The 16368-nt window shown below is 49.1% G+C and overlaps 1 long non-coding RNA gene across 1 annotated transcript in view; it reads left to right on the forward strand.

The window, feature by feature from the left end:
* Positions 1-16210: 16210 nt before the first annotated feature.
* Positions 16211-16368, forward strand: part of LOC122466231 — a 31248-nt gene continuing 31090 nt past the window's right edge. The window contains exon 1 of the long non-coding RNA XR_006291595.1: positions 16211-16356. This is a non-coding gene — a long non-coding RNA (uncharacterized LOC122466231). The remainder of the gene's footprint in view (positions 16357-16368) is intronic.

Here is a 16368-nt window from a genome sequence, read left to right on the forward strand (position 1 = left end):
CTCTTTCTTCCCTTTTTTAAAGATGGGCACTACATTAGCCTTTTTCCAATTGATGGGACACACAGCTGATAAAACCTTCTGTACTAGCCATTAGGAAAGGCAACGGCAGCCCTGCAGAATCACAGCCACTGTAAGAAATGAATCACATTTTAATGCACAGTTATAAGAATGGGCATGTGCTGTTTTGGCTTCCAGGCACACTCGCTATTGTGCAGTCTAGGTGGCTCTGCTTCTAGGTCCATAGCATCTATCCCCCTCCCCAGGTCTCAGTTCCTTCTTTGTGGAATCTGGAGCTGTGGTGTTTGTTCACAGTATCACATTCCTTGTGTGCCCTTGGGGCATCTCTGAAAGACGGTGGAATGTGAGATGAAGTAATGCAGCAGATCCGATTGCTGGCTGGTAACTGCTAACCCTCTGAGGAGCTTGAGTTAAAATGATGAGTAACAGGGGGCCAAGTGGCCGTGCTTGGAGGCGAGTGGGTGTATTTTATAGGAATTGGGTAGTATCCCTTACACAGTTTGGGAGCCCTCTAGTGGGTCTCCCTCTCCTCTTTCTACTGCAGAAGCCACGAGAACCTTGCCAGAGCAGCAGGTAGCTGGCCATTGTATGTTTCTACATAGTTAATAAACACGCATATTTTAAATGTAGCTGTGTCCATGGGGTTTCCCCATATTCTTAATGTCGTGTGGAGAGCACGGACGCAGCTGCCAGCAGTGAGGCTGGGATGCTGACCCAGGAACACCAGGGAAGAAAAGATGACTAGAGAGGGCTAGGGAAAGTGAAACGAAAGCTGCTTCCAGTCCCTATTCACATAGACAGAAAAGAAGGGTTACAACATCTGGCTGTTAGGGGAACTGGATTTTTTGGCTAGCTCAGTAGAGGACTGGGCTATCTACATCAAGAGACAGAGCACGTCTCTAATAACTAATGATATCCAGGAGAAGAAAAAGGCAGCAGCTGTACCAAGTGGAATGGGACTTACCACATATCACTTGCAGTGAGGCCTAACAGCTCCTGTTAAAGCAGCCGATAAAAACATTTGCTGAGATTGTGGAAATGCTACAAAACCACCTTGCTCCGAAGACACTGGGATTGCACAGCAGTTCTGCTTTTACAGAAGGAATGAAAGAAAAGTGAAACAGTTCCTGCATATGAGGCTGGATTCGGGAAGTTAACAGATCATTGCCAGTTCGGAGACAGTTTAAATTGTGCATTAAGGAACCTGTCAGTGTCGGGCATGCAAAATTAAGCAATCCAAAAATGATGATTGAGCTGAGGCTGGTTTGACCCTAAAACATGCAGCTACTAAAGATGACAGGGAGCTGCACCAGCCCTGTGAAATCCACAACAAACCCTGGGGGTGGTGCAGGAAGCACATGGACAGTGCTCAAGGACACTGCTTTCAGGGTGGGAAATAGCCTCACAGTGCAAAGATTGTTGGTTCAAGGACAAACCCTATAAAAACTGCAAGAATTTGGGGCGCACACACAGAAAATATGCACATCAGTGCAAAAAGCACAACTTCCACCTTACAAGAGCAATATCAGAGAACTGCAGATTCAGCAGTTTGCAGATCACAATATGGTAGCAGCACGAAAACTGTTTAATTTAGAGGACAACGTATTATTAGAGTTCCTTTAGAAATGGAAGGTCTAAGACATAAAACAGAACTTGATACAGGGTCTGCTGTTTCTTTACTTTCATAGCAGGATTGTCAGAGACCATGTAAAATGAAGTTGCAGAAAAATTCATTTTTTCTAAAAATATCTGCAAGGAAAATCCTAACTCCTCTTGGCATTATTATGATAAAGGTAACGTAACTGAACAGCATATGTAAAACCTCTGTGTAGTGAAGCGGGGGGGGGGGGGGGGGATAAGTGTTATTTGGTAGAGAATAGCTAAGAGAGATTTAGTTGGACTGGCAACGCATAAAAGTGCCTGCGAGCTTTAAAAAGATACAAACTCTGGACCAAAACAAAAATTAGCTGAACTTGTGGACGCAGCAACTGATGTGTTCCAGAACAGATCAGAACTTGAAAACATATGAAAGCAAAACTGCTCTTGAAGAGGGAGCAATACCTAATTGTTCAGAATGTGTCCAGTACATTTTGCAATACAGTGACACATGGAAGCAGAACTTCAGCACTTATAGGACCCTGGAATTATATTCAAGGTTAACTGGAGTGAATGGAGCACACTTATAGTGCCAGTGATGAAAAAGAATGGAGCTGTCCATATCAGTGGTAATTTCAAGGTTTCCATTAACTCAGTACTGCATGCGGATTAGTATTCTTTGCCTCGCTAGCTGGCAGTAAGCATTTCTCCAAGATCGACCTCGTTCAAGTCTATCTACAATGGAGATTGAGGACAGTGACAAGAAGTACCTCCCAATTAACACACACAAAGGTTGGTTCCAACACAACAGGCTAGTGCTCGGAATAGCATCTGCACCTGCTATTCAGCAGGGAGCCAGGGAGCAGGTATTACAGTATATTCCTGGCACTCAGTGTAACTTGGAAAAAGAAAAGGAGGACTTGTGGCACCTTAGAGACTAACCAGTTTATCTGAGCATGAGCTTTCATGAGCTACAGCTCACTGGGCAATAAGGGTTAAGGAGCTGCTATGGGCTCAGCCAGCCCTGCCCCACCAACCGGCCAGAGATGCACAGGCTGGGGGAGGCATTAAAAGGGAGCAGAACAGCTCACCGGTGGGCAGCCCAGGTGGGCAGGCCTCCACCTTGCCGCTCCTGAGGGAAGGCAGAATCTCTCCCCGAGACTCAGAACTGACCTGGTGGGAGGGCCAAGGCACAAGGGGAGAGACCTGCCCGGCCATGAGGAGGCACAAGCAGTGAGCTGACCCCTTCCACACTCTCCTGCTGCAGACTGCAAACTGTGGACAATAGCCGGGCGGCAGGAAGTGGCCCAGGGTGGGCAGCCTTGAGGTGCTCCTGGGAGTCAGACCCTTTGGTTGTCCTCACAGGGCCCTGGGCTGGAGCCCAATGCAGTGGGAAGGCCCGGGGGGCCTAAGCTCCTGGCCACCAGGCAATCCTCCTCATGAGCAATGGCCATCACAGCTTGGTGGAGAACGCCTCCGTCGATCCCACCTCTGGAGAGAGGGGAGGACAGATGGATCCAGATGGCCAGACAACCTCAGACTAGAAGACCTGAGCTGGTAGGTCAGGTGAAATGGATCTAGAGGGCCTGCTTAAGTGGATGATGGAGAACCAGCAAAACTCCTGCACAAATGGCTGCACAGCAGCAACAGCCAGTCCTGGACGATGGGACACCACAAGAGCATTATCACCATGTGAGTCGAGATCATCTGTTTTTTTCCCCAGATACAGAACAGAAATATTTATTGAACACTCTGCCTTTTCTGCATTATTATTGATAATTTCACCTTTTCCGTCTAGCAATGGACCAGTACCATTGTCAGGATTCTTTTTGTTCCGACTACATTTAAAAAAACCCTGCTTATTGAGGCCTTTGCTTTAGTTCTCTTACCTTTGCAGAATGTAACTAAGCTTAAATAAATAGAGAAGCTCTGGGTTTAGTCTGGGGAGTTAAAATGTTTCACAATCTCTGTCTCGGAAATTATTTACAGTAACTCCTCGCTTAATGTTAGAATCATAGAATAGAATCATAGAATATGACTAGGGACCGAATGGCTCGGCAGCAGTTCTGCAGAAAAGGACCTAGGGGTTACAGTGGACGAGGAGCTGGATATGAGTCAACAGTGTGCTCTTGTTGCCAAGAAGACCAATGGCATTTTGGGATGTATAAGTAGGGGCATTGCCAGCAGATCGAGGGACATGATCGTTCCCCTCTATTCGACACTGGTGAGGCCTCATCTGGAGTCCTGTGTCCAGTTTTGGGCCCCACACTACAAGAAGGATGTGGAAAATTTGGAGAGAGTCCAGCGGAGGGCAACAAAAATGATGAGGGGACTGGAACACATGACTTATGAGGAGAGGCTGAGGGAGCTGGGATTGTTTAGTCTGCAGAAGAGAAGAATGAGGGGGGATTTGATAGCTGCTTTCAATTACCTGAAAGGGGGTTCCAAAGAGCAGGGCCAGCCCACAACATTTTGGCACCTGAGGCGGGGAGCTCAAATGACGCCCCCATGCCCCCTCGCTTGGGCCAAAACTTTGAAAGGTCTCAATTCTGCCTTCTTCCTGTTCTACTCCTCTCATGGTACTGCTCTGCTACCTACCCTGATAAGGGAGAACTAACAACTTAAAATGCCTTGTTCAAAAATTTTAAGTAACACTTCACTTTCGAATGCCTGAACAGCAAATGTAACTTTTCTTGTCTGCATAGTAAACACCGGCATTTTTATCTGTTTGAATAATCAAAGTGGGGCTTTCCGTGCCTTCTTGATTGCAAAGATTTGAACTGCTTCCTGCTGAAGGTCCACAGTCTGGGCCAGCTCATGCTCTATTGAGATGGTTGCAAGGCCGACCAGCCTCTCCTGTGTCACTGTGGAGCGTAGATGTGTTTTTATTGACTTCAGCTTGGAGAAGCTGCGTTCTCCACTGGCAACTGGGTCAGGAAGTGTTAGATGTATGTGTGCAGAGCAACAAAAGCATTTGGAAAGAGGGTGGTCATCTTATTTGTGCACATATATTCCAGAACAGCCTTTGGAGTTGATCCTGCTGAAATGTATCTTGTGTAAGCGGGGGAACAGTCCCGCTATTGTGGGGAACTTTCCTGGCTTCTGCACTACCCCGGTGAAGTGGGCTAGCGAAAGGATCTGAGTCCTCACTCCCACTTCCTTTACCCAGTGGCCTCCCTGCCCTCGAGGACTCTCCTTCCACTCTCCTGTCTGGCAGAGTCCTCGTAACCCCAACAAGGCTGGGCCCAGGATTCCTGGGCGGCTCGACCCCCAACCCTGCTGTGGTCCCCTAGGACAGGGGCTAGGGTGGCCCCACTCCAGGGTACTCTCTCTGCACTAGGCACTTCTCTGACCCACTGACCATTACATACAATCTGAAGCAAATACAAGTTATTTAATCAACAATTAATTTTAAAAAGAATAAGGAATAATGGGAAAGGTTAAAGGAAACACATCACCCCGCTCTGTGGCAGGGAACATCACAAACAGTGTCTCTGGAACGTCCCGGCAGTTCACAGTCTGTTCCTTGTAGGTCCCAGGCCCTTTCTCCGGCCCTGGCTGTGCTGCAGGGATGCTGGGGGTTGGACACTTGCTCTGGTGGCGGCCACACACTCTCAGGCTCTAAGTGGCAGGACCCTTTTGCCCAGCGTCTCCCCCGCCCTGTCGGGGTTACGATCCAAGCCTGGCCTGCAGAGCCTCTTGGCTGAGGTGTCTCCCTGTGCGGGGCCTGCTGCCCAGGGTCCCCCTCGCTCTCCCCAGCTGCTCACCGCACCCAGCTCTGGACGGCTCCAGCCCCAGCTCCACCACTCGGTCTCTGCACGGCTGCTGCTGCTCTGCCTCCAGCTCCCTGGGCTGTTTTCCTGGCCCCTCTGGCTCTGGCTGCTGCAGCTCTGCTCCCAGGACAGGTCTGCTCTGCAGGCTGCTTCTGTGACTCTGCTCCCAGCACTGACCTGCTCCCTGGGCTGCTTTTCTGGCCCCTCTGGCTCTGGTTGCTGCAGCTCTGCTCCCAGGGCAAGTCTGCTCTCTCTGGCCTGTGCCTCTGGCTTTGGGGCTGCAGCTCTGCTCCCAGGACGGGTCTGCTCTCTCTGGGCTGCTTTTCTGGTCCCTCTGGATCTGGCCCAACTCTGCTCCCCAGCTTCGCTTGGGCCCCTGCTTTCTCCTTAGCTCGGCCCCACTCTGTCTGACCCAGGCAAATCCAGCTCACACGGAGGACGGGACCTCCCTGGCCTCCTGACTCCCTGATTAGCCTGCCCGCCTTGTCATTCAGTCTGACCTGGAGCATTGGCCTCTCCCCATTGTTCCTGGGGTCTATCAGTCTCAGGGTCCTGGTTTCCCATAGACCCTTCCCCTTTTAGTACTGGGAGCTAGCCAACCAAAACACCCCCACTGAATGTTAGTAAGGGGGCAACAGTCCCCTTACACTTGAAAGGGCTTTCAGTTCATCACCTAAATCACTCGCATCAATATTGTGCATGTCATCATGTATCAATGCTGTCTCTAGTGCCCTGCATTGCTGGTGTAGGTCTTCTTCAGGTATAGTGAGGAGTTTTGGAATATCATACAACATCCCAAATATACAGCTGTGTTCCTTGAGCTGCATGAAACGTTCTTCAACTGACTGTATTGCACAATCTAGCACTTGTTTAAAGAATTCAACTTTGAATTGTTGTTTGAATTGTTGTTTGGGATCTCTTATGGGATAATCCCTTTAAATAGTTTGGGAGCCCTCTTATGAGTCTCCCTGTCTTCTGTTGCAGAAGCCATCAGAACCTTGCTGGAACAGCAGTGCTCATGGGTAGCTGTGTCTTGTGTATTTGTGCATAGTTAATAAACACAATTATCTGGAATCCGTGTCCGTGTGGTTACGCCATGATCATAATGCTGTGCGGAGCGCAAAGACACAACAGTAGGGCTAGGCCACAGTTTGGGGTTCCGCTGTGCCCAGATCCTGGGAGTGGTTCTTGGGAGATTTTGGCCTCAGATAACAGAAGTAGTGCAAGGGCAGCTGATTGTCTAGGTCGGTTCTGTCACCTTCATCTTAGAGGGGAAAACAGTGCTGCAGAGACATGAAGTGAGGCGGCAAAGCTGAGATAGCAGGCGAAGGGACACAGAGGTTAAACGATTTGCCCAGGTTCTCCCATCTGGGAATGCGAAGCACATTCCCTGATATCCGGCTCCAGGATCCAACTATGGGACCTCCATCCTTGGTCACAACTTTAATCGCTGCTTCTATTCCCACAATAGCTCGGCTGAATCTGAATCTGACTTGGAAAATATAAGCCCCTGCTGGTTTTACATCTCCCATGGAACCAAAGCTGGATTGTCAGGTTTTGATCCTGGCATCCAAATCCAAACAGGAGTCCCTGAAGTACCAAGAGATTCAGATCAAGGGTCTGTCACACATCTCTGCGGGTAGCGCCTTGCTTCATATCAGCAAAGTTACAGTTGAAGTGTGGGTTTGGGGATACCCTTGTCCAACAATCTGCCATGTCCCATATCATCACAGAACAGACTAGATGAAAGCAAAAATACTTCTGGCTGCTGAACTCCGGGGACAGGAAAAAAAACCTGTGTAGAGTTATTTTCCTACAAAAAGAAAAGGAGGACTTGTGGCACCTTAGAGACTAACCAATTTATTTGAGCATAAGCTTTCGTGAGCTACAGCTCACTTCATCAGACCCTAAGTGAGCTGTAGCTCACGAAAGCTTATGCTCAAATAAATTGGTTAGTCTCTAAGGTGCCACAAGTACTCCTTTTCTTTTTGCGAATACAGACTAACACGGCTGCTACTCTGAAACCTGTCATTATTTTCCTATGTAATTCTCCCTGAAATCCTCTCGCACGATTCCCCGGGAGCCCTGTAAAACTGCACCAGAGCAGAGGTGGTCAAGTGCATCTTTCCTGCTGTTGGTGAGCTACAACAATCCAATTGCTCATGACTCCAAAATAATTCTGCTGTTTAAAGGCTAATATGAACTGCATGGGCCAGTTTCCCCTCCCTTCCCAGGGTAAAACAGGCAGAGCTGAATACGGCAGCAGAAGTACTGAGCCACCAAGAATGAGCTTAGTTTTCAGTTTCCAATGCAATATTACAAGCACAGCAGACTGTGATATTATCCTCTCACACTGGTGGAAAACCCCCTAATTAATTATTAATAAACAGCTGGTTTGCGATCAGAGCTGTTTTAATTATTTGGAATATTTAGTATTTCACCTCTTTACTTCTTCAGCCACCCAGCTGCACTGCAATAGATTTCCTGACCACAAGAATTAGAGACTGTACATTTTTGATGAAGGTTAGTACGAGGCAAAAATCCTGTGAAAAATTAACGATCTCTTGAACGTACTATTCGGAGAGCATTGACTGCCGTGGGGCTTTGCCTCTGAAAAATTAACTTTAGCTCCTAGTAGTGACTGATTCTGGGGGGTCGCGATTCAGGTATCATACTGCTGACTTGAAAGATGGAGAAATGTTGATCGTATTGGGGTGGCACCTCGCGTCCTCAGCTAGGACCTGGGCTCCATTGTGCTAGGCACTGACTGTACAAACACTTGGTAAAAGACAATTCCTGCACCAAAGAGTTCCTAATCCGAACCGACACGGGAGAGGAAGTGTTACTCCCCTTGCTTTAGAGAAAATAGCAAGCACACACTGGGCAATCATTTATTAAACTTTCTAAGCTAGCATGCACTCTGGTCACATGATGCGTCCAGCTGGCGATAAACTCAGGAAAGTCATCCTGGAAGGAATGATGGGAGATCACCACTAGGAGGGGATGGATAGATAGCATGTTGTAAGTCACTGGGAGGTCAGAGGCTGAGTGAGTTCCCGATGGATTGAGAAGTCTTCCAAAAATCCTGCTGTGGTCACCAGCACTGAGACATGAACACATTGACTTTAGGCACTTAAACGATTTATGCACAGTTTGCTTTGAAGGCTGCCGCACTTATTTAGGTCCAGATTCTTACCCGTGTAAATGGGGACATGTCCACTGGCTTCTGTGGGACTGGTCAGGTGACTAAAGTTGAAAGCATGTGTAAGTGGTTTCAGCATCCTGGCCCAAGTCAGATCCATGAGGCGGGGTGGGGGGATGCGGGGGGGACACTTGCACTCATTTGACTGTAACAGGGGAGATAGTGACAGTGAAAGAGAGCTGTCAAAGCTCAAGGTACACAGATGGAAACTGTGGGGAACCCTCAGTGTAAAGGCAGAAAGGTGAGCGAGCACCTTTCCTGTTTGGGGCAAGTCAGGGTTGGGTTGAATTTGTTACTCCTGAGGGCATTCTGCACCAAAACCATGAAAAATTCTGTGCCAGACTCAGCGGTGAGGCTGCATCCAACCCTGACACAGCGCAAGGACTGGGCCTGCCCCAGAAACACCCCAGGGCCCTGCCCCTCCATGCCATGCCAGGTGCACCAGGAGTGGGCAGGCAGGCACAGCAAGGCAGGATCCAAGTGTGGAGGGGCTCAGTGTGGGGGGATCCAGGTGTGGATTGAGAGGGTTCCTTGTGGGGCAATCTGGGTGTGGGCGGCTGAGTGGGGGATCCGGGTGTGGAGGGAATCTTGATACACAGGGACTTGTTGGGGGGGGGGTCTGGGTGCACTGGTAATGGGAGTTTGTGGGGGGTCGAGGGGAAGGTGGTTAGGGCTCAGTGCGGGGGTCTGGGTGTGGGGGGATCAGTGGGGGGTCCAGGTGCTCGGGGAGTGGGGCTCAGTGGGATGGGGATCCAGATGGAACTGGTTGGGGCTCAGTGGGGTGGGGATCCGGGTGGCTCGTCGGGATGGTTGAGGTGCAGGGGGCGTGGAGCTCATCGAGGGGACTCTGAATGCCGGGGGGCTGAGGCTCAGCAGGAGGGTCTGGGTATGATGGAGTCCAGATGCATGGGGGTTAGGCAGATGGGGGAGCAGCTCCCTGCACAGGGATCCCTCCCTGTGCAGCTGAGGAGCGATAGGTGCAGGAAGCGGGGGCAGAGGGGAGTTTGCAGAGCTACCTGCATTCGGGTGAGAAATCTGGGAGTGGGTCTGAGCTGGCCCTGGATGCCGTGCAGGGGAAGAAGAAGTCCCATCCTCCCCAGCCCAGCCCAGACTAGGAGCTGAGCCTGGTGCAGGGTAGGAGCCACCAGCAAGGTCTTCCCCAGTCCCGCCTCCTGCCCCACAGTGATTTTCCTCTCTGCCCGCTGCCCTGGGCACCCGAAACATACTGCTGGGGAGGGTCGCATGACTGCTCTTCTGGCTTCCCTTTGCCTCCCCGTCAGAAAGTCCTTTTTCTGTTTGGAAGCAAAGAAATCTGTGGGAGACATAAATTCTGTGCACTGAATTCCCCTAGGAGTAAAAATGTGTAGACAATTCTCATATCGCTGTTCTACACTGCAACTGAGGAGATCAAAAGTCATGATCAGTGTCGGTGTTTATTGCCTGTCAGCGATCCTGGAGACAATTAGTCAATTCTAAGGCCAGAAGGGACCATTATGATCATCCAGTCTGAGCTCCTGTCTAGCACAGGCCACAGAACCTCACCCAATAATTCCTGCATCATGCTCATGACTTCTGGTTGGGCTACAGAACATTTTTTAGAAAGACATCCAGGCTTGATTTAAAGACTTATGTGATGGCGAATACACTGTCTCCCTAGGGGAGTTTTTCCAATGGTTAATTACCCTCTATGTTACAGATATGTGCCTTTTGTCTAGTCTGAATTTGTCTAGCTTCCCCTTCCAGCCACTGGATTTTGTTATGCAGTTTTTTTTGTTTTGTTTTGGTTTTTGCTACAATAAAGGGCCATAAAAGGATATTTATTTTTTCTAGCTGGCAGCCCTGCAAACTTAGCCTGGGGTCTGACATTCAAGCAGAGTTCTTTTCTTCTCATGCATCAGCACCAATAATAAAAGCTTCAAATGCCAAAGTAATTCTTCACTTCCACCTCTGCAATCCCTTTGTCTTCAGACCATGCCCTCGGTGATACCTGTGCAAACAAAATGCCTTCAAATTGTTTGTAAGTATGGAATTGATCGGACATGCAGTTGGAAACAACTCCATTGAAGATGCATGAGGATTAGAATAAAGTTCACGCCCCCTTAGCTGTCCTGGTTCTGCTGTGCTAACAAGAGTAAAAGGAAGTGAGACTGATTTGTGCCACGCAGCTAGACATGAGTCCGACTCCCAAAGAGAACACATCTGCTGAATAGAGAGGTGCATTTTAGCTGGTTAATTTCAGCAATTTCCAGGTCAAAAAAGTTCCCAAATTGTGAGGACCTTGGTTTGCTCACATCCAGATCATCCGGGGCATAGAAGTGCTGTGAGCAGAATGTCTTTTTATTTCACATTATGTTAATGATTATTTCTGTGCAAAGTTTTGGGTTTTTTTTTTACATGCACTATAATGTCACAGCTTGGGGCTGTCCAGGTGATTTCCCAGATTCCCTACAGAATTTGGCTCTGCACAGACAGAATGGAGCATTATTGTTGTTGCTCACTTGGTTTGGTCACTACTCTCGTTCTCAAGCAGTTGGGGAAAAGTTTCAAGTTAGGCAAGCATTTTACCCCGAGGCTTCTCAGAGACATGATGCTCCAACACCCTTGATTCCAGCTACTCTCACTGTCAAACCAGGCAGCCTGGCCTTCTCCGTCGGAGCTGTGACTCTCCTGTACTCATTGAGTAACCATTAATTTTTCATCTATAAAATATTCTGCTAAACTGACTATTCAGCCACTGAACCAAAGAGCCCCTTCCTGTCCCCTCCCACACTGGTGGGAGGAAGTTCACTCTGAAACAGCAGTTTCCCCCTTCAAAGGAGGAGGTGTCCTTCAAAGGACTTGGGTGTCACCCATTCTTGGGAAAAATTCTTCATGGCTGTGGGCAAAGATTTTGCTTATTCAGTTGAAAAGAGACAAAAACACTTAGAACAGGATCAAACGAATCGTCTAAAGCAGGCCAGTATCAGGTGTGGGCCTTAAATCGAGAAGAGATGAGTTTCTAAACGAGCCACTGGTGATTGGACTCCAGGGTGTTCACATATGGAGCAGGACAGAATAACGCCCCCTACAGGAATTACTAGGTGAACCTAGATGTCCTGGGTTATGCCTGAGATCAGACTACAAGGCCGTCATGGTTCTCAGCATTCAGCAAGCTCTCATATGCCCCAGTTTCAGACTGGGAGAAAAGCTGATTTCAGTGGGAGATGGATCAGCCCTGGAATCCCTTTAGCCCTGAGTCCCCCACCTGTGAAATGGGGCTAATCTTTCCTGTCTCCCACCCTTTATGGGGCTTCTCTAGTTAGACTGACAAGGGTTTGTGGCAAAGGCTCCACGTACAGCTCCCAGCCCACTAGAACCAAAACAATAACCCTGCGAGTTGTAAGCATGCCGCCAGGCCATATGGTAAACTATGGACCTGTCAAATTCACCAGATCCCTAAAATAGGCTAACTGTATACCTGTGTGTCAGGGGGAACGGCTACAACAAATCTGCCTCTTGCTTGTCAGAGTTTTCAGGCTTTGAATCCTCAACTTCCTGGCAGGTGCCTTTCTCCTTTTTGGGGGGTCTGTAACGGATGCATTTCTTCCCCCTTCTGCTGCGGTTTGGACTGGAGAACCCCTTTCTGGAGAAGCTCTTTCCTTTGGGCAGCTGGCTTGCCAGGAGGGCAGCAGTGAAATCCACCATACACAGCCTGACCAAGGTCACTGCTGTTTGGCCAGCAGGAAGGCTCATCTTTGTGTGTTTCATGATGCCCACCACGGGGACAGGCTAGAACCATCACCTGGGCCCGGCTCGCTCGGAACAGGCTTTGCATTTCAGGCATGGCAGAGAGCTGAGCTCAGACTAGTCTCATGACAGCAGAGAGGGAAAATAGCGCTCGCCCCTCGTGTCACGTCTGAATAGCCGGACTGCTGTACCCTCCCTCGCAATGACTAGTGCCTCGTCGCACGGGGAGCCAGACGCTCACTACCCTGGCCCGGCTTCTGCTGGAATGCGAATGAGGCTGTGACAATCTCACTGCAAATGTGCAACTCAGATGTTCTGGGTCTGTTTGAAATGCGGGGGGAGCTGCAGCAGAGGGGGAGAAGTTGCTCAGGTTAGTGAGACAGGGATCTGCTCACTCCTCTGGTGTTGGTTCAGAATCCAGCTCAAGGCCCCCGTAAGCTTCGTCCGTCTCTCTCATGGCTGGTCTGTGGCCTATGCGAGAAGGGGCAAGAAGAGAGCTCTCCGCAGATTACCAGCAACCCTGAGCGACCTCTCCTCGAAGAGCCATGAGGAAACCCTGTGCCAGGCCTGGGGAGACAGAAAGAGACCCAGAGACGGCACCATGCTATGGGGCCACCTGCCACTGGGGTCAGGGGAATCAGCCCATGCACACTAGGAGAGGGGTGACACCTGCCCTGGCAGAGCCCTGTGGGGTCTGGCTTTTCCTTACGGCCAGGCACAGCTTGCCGGCCAGCCAGGTCTCACTGAGCACAGCGTGGAAGGTCAGCCTCAGCCCATTTCCCGCTGATAGGTGGCCACCCCGGCAGCTGGCCCCGGCATGCCAGGCTCCCTCTTCGCCAGCACCACCCACTCTGGGGGCTGCAGGGGCCCCCTACAGCCAGAGAATGGCTCACGGGTGCCTGGCACGGCTACAGCCCTTCGTCTTCGTTCAGCGGCACGTGGTGAGCAGGCTGGCACGGCTAAGTGGTTTGTTTTCAGCAGCCATAGGAGTGCAGGACTCATCTGCTGAGCTCAGTGACTGAATCCTGCCTGAAGATGCAGGGTGATTCCTGCTGGCAGGAGGAACTGTGCAGCTCCAGCCAGGATGGCCGAGGGGTGGGATCTCTCTTTAGGATGAAAGGAACGAGTCTGAGATACACGAGGACCGGCCCAGCACGGTGAGACGCCGAAGGCAGGCTTTTGGTATTGACTCAGCACCCACAGCCTTACCGACTTATACACACGCCCCTGGCTGCTGCCCGCACCACATCCTCCCCCAAGGCTGCTGGAGCTGCGGCCTGCAGGCGTCTAGAGCTAGAATTCTGGCCCTTTCAGAGAGAAAATGTGTCTTCCCCCCCTCATTACCCGCCCCCTCTCCCCACGTGGGGGAGTGTGTGTGGCCTATGCATAACTTCAGCAAACACCCCTGTCCTGTGTGTCCATGGAAGAAATGCATTGCCTGAGCCCACGTAGTCTGGATGCCGTATGTGTGCATTGCAGAAATGTCAATTAAAAACACCCCGTGTTCCAGGGGTTAGCTGCTCCATGTCAGATCAATGAATTAAACGATAATGGGCCTAACCTCCCATCAAAATATTTCCCCTTATATTAAAAACAAAATGTTGTTTTAAGACCCCCTGTAATAAATAAAGTGGGGAGGGGGGGATAGTTCCCTTTGATGGACACCCCGCCAGCCAGTTCGCTGTAAAATCCCTCTTGGTAGCTGTTCTCTACTTGCTTTACCTGTAAAGGGTTAAAAAGTCCCCCAGGTAAAGAAAAAAGGGGGCACCTGACCAAAAGAGCCAATGGGAAGGCAGAACTTTTTAAAATTGGGAAAGAAACTTTCCCTTTGTCTGTTGTTCTCTGGGCTGGAAGGACAGAGCAGCCATGCTGTAAGCAGCTTAAGCCAGGTATGATCATAAATCATCAGATCATGCCTAGAACTATTTATCTGAACTCCACATGTGTAAGTAGATCCCAGTGTTTAGCTAGACACGATCAGGGTTATTTCTTTTATTTCTCATTGGCTTGTGAACTCCTCTGTGCTAACCCCAGATGCTTTTGTTTGCTTGTAACCTTTAAGCAGAATTCCAAGAAAGCTATTTTGGGTGCTTCATTTTTGGAATTGCTCTTTTAAAATCTAGCAAAAGCCTAAGTTCCAGATGGATTTTCTTTCTTTTTGTTTTTAATAAAATTTACCTTTTTTTAAGAACAAGTTTGGATTTTTGGTGTCCAAAGAGGTTTGTGCATGTTGTTTGATCAGCTGATAGCCACAGCTAATTTCCTTTGTTTCCTTTCTCAGCTCTTCCCTGGGGGGGGGGTGTGGGGGTAAAAGGGCTTGAGGATACCAGATAGGGATGAATTCCAAGTGTTCCTTCCTGGGTTCAAAGGGGGGTTTGTTGCATTTGGGTGGTGGCAGCGTTTACCAAGCCAAGTCAGAAAAAAGCTGTAACCTTGGGAGTTTAATACAAGCTTGGAGTGGCAAGTGTTAATTTTTAAAATCCTTGAGGGCCCCACTCTGCACTCGGAGTGACAGAGTGGGGATTCGGCCTTGACACCCCCTTCCGCAGCTGGCCAGGCTCAGGAATGGATGGAGGAGGAAGGAGGAAAAAGAGGGAGACCCCAGTGCAGGGAGGGAAATGAATCGGGGGAAGGAGACAAAATTTGTAGCATGCAGTGGGTCTGAAAGAGAGAAAAACAAACTCTTTATACCCCTCTGTGCTGGACTGACGATCCCATTCTTAAATATTTATTCCCCACGTAGATGCTTATAGACCATACTCAAGTCACCCCCTCACCTTCTCTTTGTTAAGCCAAAGAGATTTTGCTCCTTCAGTCTATCACTATAAAGCAGGTTTTCCAATTCTTCCATCATTCTAGTGGCTCTTCTCTGAAACCAGTTTATCAACATCTTTCTCGAATGATGGGCACGAGAACTGGACCCAGCAGGAGTCACAGCGGTGCCAAATCCAGAGGTGAAATAACCTCCCTGCTCCTACTCGAGATCCCCCCATTTATGCATCCCAGGATCGCATTAGCCCTTTTGGCCACAGCGTCACACTGGGAGCTCATGTTCAGTTGATTAGCCACCAGGACCCCCAAAAGCTAGCCAGATTGCTCTGAATCAGTGACCTGTCCCTCTGCTGTATTTACCACTCCCCCGATTTTTCTGTCTTTGACCCTAGGAGCCTGGCACAGAGTACACTGTCTCTCATCAGACCCAACCAACTCACTACACCCAACACTCTGTTGTCATAGCATTTATCCAAAAGGTATTGTGTAAGGTATCATATGAAAGCTACTAACATGTTGGTTATTCATATAATTGTAAAATGCATGTGCTCATGTTATATGTGAAACAATGAATTCCCTCTGTATGATAAGAGAGAAGGTTCTCTTATAGATCAGTAACTGCTTAAAAGATAGGAAACAAAGGGTAGGAATAAATGGTCAGTTTTCACAATGGAGAGAGGTAACCAGTGCTGTTCAACATATTCATAACTGGTCTGGAAAAGGGGGTAAACAATGAGGTGGTAACGTTTGCACACAATACTAAATGGCTCAAGGTGGTCAAGTCCAATACTGACTGCAAAGAGTTACAAAGCAAAACTTGGTGGCTGGACAGCAAAATAGCAGAGGAAATTCAATCTGGATAAGTGCAAAGTGATTCACACTGGAAAACATAATCACAACTATGCGTATAAAATGATGGGGTCTAAATTAGCTGCAATCTCTCAAGGAAGAGATCTCGATTCGTCATGGATAGTTCTCTGAGAACATCTGCTCAATGTGCAGCAGCAGTCAAAAAGCAGAACAGTACGTCAGGAACCATAAAGAAAGGGATAGAAAGATGGAAAAGATCATAATGCCATTCTAGAAATCCATGCTACACCCATACTTTGAATAGCGGGTGCACGTCTGGTCGCCCCCTCTCAAAAAGGGTGTATTAGAACTGGGAAAAGTGCAGGGAAGGGCAACAAAAAGGGTGAGGGGCATGGAACGGCTGCTGTAGGAGGAGAGATGAGTAAGACTGGGACTGTTCAGCTCGGAAAAGAGACGACTGTGGGGGAGATG

This window comes from Chelonia mydas, chromosome 6 (genome assembly GCF_015237465.2).
Source record: "Chelonia mydas isolate rCheMyd1 chromosome 6, rCheMyd1.pri.v2, whole genome shotgun sequence".
In the NCBI taxonomy this organism is placed as follows: Eukaryota; Metazoa; Chordata; order Testudines; family Cheloniidae; genus Chelonia; species Chelonia mydas.